A 6,000-nucleotide genomic window follows, 5' to 3' on the forward strand; every position below is an offset into this window, starting at 1 on the left:
GCACATGGTGATTTGGGACCATATTGGATTGTCTTCCCTGGGCCGGAGATGGAGCAGCCAAGCAAGCGACAGTCAGTGTGGAGTGCCGGTCACCCAGGGCTGCCCCAGCCAGCCGCCGGAGGAAGTTGAAGCTGCATTGCCGTGATGAGCAGCTCACTTGGGTATTTTGGCTCTGTGTGCACAGAGAGCTGGGACAAGCCCTCAGGAGCAGCTGCTCTGAGTCCTTCTCCACTGTCTTCAAAGTGCTAAGTGATTTGACGAAGGTTACGTGGAGAGTCAACAGCAGAGCTAAGAGCTAAATATCATCTTCCTTAGTCTAGAGTTAAAAAAAGCCAATTGCCTCAGGTCTAGCAGAGAAGATGCTCAAAGTTTGCTTGCTGCAAAGATAGAAAGGCAACGTTTATGTGTGAGGGATAAGTTTCTCAGGACAGCTAGATGTGCAGAGCTGATCACCACCTGATCATCACCAGGTCAGGATGCTGGCAGGACTTAAGCATCCCAGTTGCTGAATTTACTCCTTGATAATGGAAAAAATATACAGTTTTTCACAAGGCTCTAAGAGCCAGTAGATCTGGATTTCATTCCTACTTCTGCCACCAACTTTTTTCAGGTGGCCACGGGCAAGTCTCATCATCCATTTTCCCTCTGACACTTGGTCTCTCTATTTAAAGTATAAGGTGCTCAGAGCAGATCCTACCTCTTACTACTTCTGTCAGCAGTGCTTGACACACTGGGGCTATCATTTGCTTGAGACACCTAAATTCCTAGTCAAATACAAAAGAAATTGTCATAAAACTTCCTACTGCTGGAGGAAATGAAGGAAAAAAAAAAAGAAAGAAAAAATCCTTACAGGTTTGAGAAAAGGATATAAAGGGAAGAAAAGGAAAGCTTATTTCATTTTTATCTCCCTTTTCCCTCCCTGCTGTAATGAAAGGCAATTTTCACTAGCAGAATGTTGTCATTTCACTGATGAAAAATTCACAGCTTTGGCCAGAGTGTTTTTTTTTTTTTTTTTTTCCCTATTCATGAGAGAAAGCTGTTGCATTTCTGGCAGCAGCAGTAGCGCTCCACCTTGGATGGGCTCCATGGACGCTCAGGCTCACATTGTGCTGGGCTCGTGCACGCTCGGTCTCTGCCTCCTCGCTGGGTTTGGATGGGAGGAAACTGGAGCAGAAGGTAGCGAATGCGCCACCTGAACTGGCCACATCAACAAGTCCCTGGAACTTGGGACTTGTTGGCCTGCCGGTGGCTGAGCATGAGGGGGCAGAGTCCAGCGCAGGGGCAGAGGATTTCATTTAAAATGCTCAGTGAAATTCAGCATGCTAAATGAGTACAAATTACTTTAGACAGATTCTGCAAATTGGGGAAATAACATGGTAGCAAATATCAGTGAGATAATCAATCAAGGGAACGGACGCTGTTCTGCCAGTGCTCGTGCCTGGGCAGCCCCCAGTGAGAGCTGTGAGGAAATGTTAACGATCCTCATTGCAAGAGCAATGGCCTTCTGCCATTGCTTCTGTCTTGCGCATGTGCACACAGAGGAATGGGCAGGCCTACCCACAACCTCAAAACCTTCCCCCTACAATCCCCCTGCAAGTTCCTGTTGGGATCCTGCCCCTGACAAACATCGTCATCGTCATCATCATCCTCTCCGCCCTCACGGACTTCTCCATAGCTAATGGGCATCCTAAGGTTACTTCCATTCTTTTTCTCCCTTATAAGTTCTGCCCCAAGTCCTGACACCAAAGCCACCAGTACGGCCTGTCTGGCAGGCTTTGTGGCTTTGGCCCATTTACTTAGTCCGGGGAAGGAGGTGGGCTCCTGAGCCTTGAGATACTTTCCTATCTTGCTGTTGTCTGTGACACACCTGCATCCTCGCCAGGGATCAGGCAGCAGGAGACAGTGGTTGAAAGACATAGGGAGGTCTCTGAGGTGGCCTCCACAATCCACCCTCCAGCTCCTCCCATCAGCGCGGTTCAGAGTAGAGCAAAACTACTGATTACCCGCTGGTCCCAGCCCAGTTCAGCCAACCCCACAAAGGTCTGCAGGCCTGGTGGGAGGAAAACATGTTGATTAAAGGCTACAAGGTCAGTTGTCTCTTTGGAACGCTAAGGTATTCCAAAGAGACAATTTTCTCCTTTTCCTTCTCTTTTTCCCTCATTCCATTCTCTCCGGCACAGGACAATTACCACAGCGCTGAAAAAAAACAAAATGAACCCGTTGCCAGCTGAGCCGTTTCACCCTGTCCTCAATTGTGAGCCATGCTGGAAGCCCATAAAGCACTAGGGAGGGATAATTACTAGTCCCAGCACTGAGATGATAATTAATACTCTGCTAAAAGGAGCGCTTGTCAGGTCAGGGAGCAGAGGGAGGGGTAGGAAAGCAAATAGACACAAATAAAACCTGAGCAAAGGTTTGCTGTGGGGAAGGGGCTGTGGCAAGAGGAGCAGGAAGATCTGTGGGATGCAGATGCCCGGGCCACGAGCCCAGCTCATCCCTGGAAGGTTGTGGAGTACTGCAGGAAGCTTTACCACGCATCACATCACAGGACCCCTTCCCATCTTCCCTCCTTCACTAATGGGCTAGGAAACCCCTGCAGCCAGCCATACCCCAAGCCAATCTGGGCTGGAGCATATTTTTTTACCTTCCTGAGAGGTGGGCAGGCGAAGACTCCTGCCCCATTGCCAGCCCCCAGGTTTCACAACTCCTGCTCATTGCAGGCAAGCAAGCAAGGTGTCCAGTCCTCGGGGTTCGCTGGGAGCCTCCTGGTGCTAGTTGCACGTTGGGGTCTCACCTTATTTTAGTCCTCTTGACTGGCAACGAAGAAGCACTTCCTGCAAAGGGGCCCTGGGCCAGTTGATGTCCACCAGCCAGGCTTCTGCCTCAAGTAGTGATATTTCAGGAAAGGCCATTTGGATTTTTTTCCCACATCATTTCAGTGTCTGCGGCTCCTCTTCGGTAATTCGGCCTCTCTCTGATGCAGGCTTTTACACAGGAGTGTACATCTCTGCGTTCATGTCCCAGGGATCGGAAATTACTTCTGCTCTGCTATTGCTCACGTTAAACATAAAAATCTCTTCCTCAGGAACAAAAGTCTATCTCACCTTCCTTCTAAAAAAACCCTTGTTATTTAGCAAACAATTTTGATTTCTAGGCCAATCTAGTTCAATCTTGGAGCGAGCTTTCCGCAGAACTCATGTCAGAAAAGCAGCACATTCAAACAGGCGAGAGTGCCTGCTCATGCTACACTTGTTCACAGAGAGCTCCTCATCTCCTGAGTTACAGTTCTCTCCTCTTCATAAACTTTCTGAATTTAAGACTAACTTCACCATTTTTAGGGATATCAGAGTTCAACTTCTAAATGAGGTTGCAGAAGAAATAAAAATAATTCAAGGGTAGTGATCTGGACCTTGAAATCTAAACTTTGTAAATCTAAACAACATAAACCCGGGCCAGGTCAGGCAAAAGATAAAGGTGGTGTGTTAGGCAGGAAAATGTGGACTGGAGACTTTCCCCCAGCAGAGACATCTGGATGACTGTGGGCAAATGGGTTCACTCTTCTCTGCCTCAGTTTCACCACCTCTAAAAGGCAGTAAAAGCACTTTCCCACCTCACCAGCCTGCAGGGCTCACAAACGCTTTTGGAGTCACTTAGCCGGTCGTGGGGACCACAGATGGGTACTCTCTTTTCTCCAAAACTGAGCTGTGGAGTTAATTTTTTATGTCACTCATTGGGTACTCCCTAATTTCTCTGGTAGTGGTTGCCACTAGACCATCAGCCTTTCCAAATCCGGACGAAACTCAGACCTGTGTCATCGTGGTCCTGATTTGCTTTCAGCCATGAGGAAAAACACGACGTTTCAGATACTGCTACACTGTGAGAGCTGAAAATGCTGATTTCTTAGTGGAGATCACATTGTGAGAACTGACCTTCTAGGTCTGTGAGTAGGAGTGACAGTCCCCAAAGGAATGATCAGTAAAATGCCTTCATATATGCTGCACATCAAACTGTTTGCAACAATGGAGTTAAATTAGAAAAGACAACAACCCAGAACCATGGTAAAGGCTGAGAGAAACAGAAAGGCACTGGCAAGGGAGAACAATATGTTTTCAGACAAGATTTAAAAGAAATGCTTTGTTAATACTAGTTTGGCGTCATACTGTCATAACACCATCAAAATGACATGCTGTCACCACTAATATGACTGTTTAGGGAATATGCAACATGAACAAAAAAGCAATTCACTTAGAAACAAACTGAGATGACTTTATATCGTAAGAAAACAGAAATATGCTGCAATCCAAGTGAGGACCAGAGAAAAGCACTGTGGTTTCTGAACATACCAGCATGGATGGGGACCAGAAGCCCTGAACAGAGCTCGTACCTTGTTTCACGAGGCCACTTACCCTTTGTTAAGATAATCTGCTCGCAAGAGAGAAAGAGCTTAAGGATAGCTGTTTGGGCATCAATTAAAAAAAAAAAAACTATAGTTCCTTTCTAATAAAAGCACTTCTCTTTCTAGATTTTCCTCCTTGATTTGTTTTAATACCTGTCCCTAATTAAGTCCAATGAGGGGAATTCACTATTTCAAATGAGTTAAAAATGGATGTTCTCAAGGCACTGCATCTGAATAAATTTAGTTTTGTAGTCTGCGAATCAAAGGGGTATATTTTCAATCTGATCGCTCCCTTTTGATTAGCACAAACGAGCTTTTCTACTGGAGCTGTGTTAAAAACCGTAGTGCTTGCTTTTCAGGCGAATTTGGAGAGAGCTCAGCTGTTAGGGTGGTAAATAGCCACAGTAAAGAATACAGACCTGAAAGTGTGCTCAGATTGAATCCTTAAAATGGAAATTCAGCATCATTTCACCTGAAGATGCCCCTCTCCATGGATATCTATGGAAACACACTGCCCAACAGCGCTGACGGTGGCTTGTTGACCAACAAAATTCTGGCACAAGCCCAGCACATAGACCATGGCAACAAGGCTGACAGCACGGCAATGGCAGCTGCTACACACAGAGCAAAGAGAAAAGCAGTCTTAAAAATATCACTGCCGAAACCCATTAAAGAAAATAAAAATAGAAAATATGCAAGAAAATGAGGCTGCATGAGAAATAGATACCAGGAACTATATGAGGTACATTTATAATGATAGCCTGTCCCAAATTTCCCCAGACTTTTAACCCAACACTTCCCCACCACAAGCAATTCACACATTATTATTTGTCAAAAAAAGCCAAATTACTGTTTTTTTTTTTTTTAAACTCTCACTAATGTGATCAAATTCGAGAGCTGAGTTGTCTCAGACTATAGCCGCAATAAGGGAATGGGCGTCCTCCTAGGGCCTGCCCAGGCCTCATTCTCACAGCGGGCTTTCCTCTGTGCAATCCCTTCAGCCCCAGTCAGCTCCATCAGCTGCAGAATCAGACACAGAGATGTGAAGGGAGATGCCAATTGCCCCACTCTTCCCAATACGGTGTAAATCTGATCAGAAAATGGCTTAGAGCAATTCTGAGGGGCATCTTTAATGATAATTTCATACCTCCTGTCAGGGTCTGCAGAGAAGGTGATCCATCAGTGATGGGTGATGCACCGGAACAGGCTCCCAGGAAGCCACCCCATTTCCAGCTGAGCCGAGGGTGAGCTAAATTCATTCCCAGTGTCAGTCCAGTGAAGCAAACAATTACACAGGAAAGATTTTGGTCTGTGCTGTCTACTTACGTTAGGCCACCGCACCAGGAGCTGGAGAGATTATGGCCAAGAATTTGCTTATATTTGCTTATGGAAGAATGAAAAACTGCCCTGTTCAGTCTCTTCCTTCCCACCTTCAGGGATTTGTCTTTTAAAACCTGAAAAATAATGCAGAAAGATTTGCTCAGAGAGCTTCGACCCCTAAGTTAGTTTTCTCACGTTGCTAACAGCCGAGCATTTCAAAAACATGTCCAGCCATTGCCATCCAGGATGAATTACCTGTATTATGACATATCTGCACTGTGATA

This window comes from Struthio camelus, chromosome 18 (genome assembly GCF_040807025.1).
Source record: "Struthio camelus isolate bStrCam1 chromosome 18, bStrCam1.hap1, whole genome shotgun sequence".
Lineage (NCBI taxonomy): Eukaryota > Metazoa > Chordata > Aves > Struthioniformes > Struthionidae > Struthio > Struthio camelus.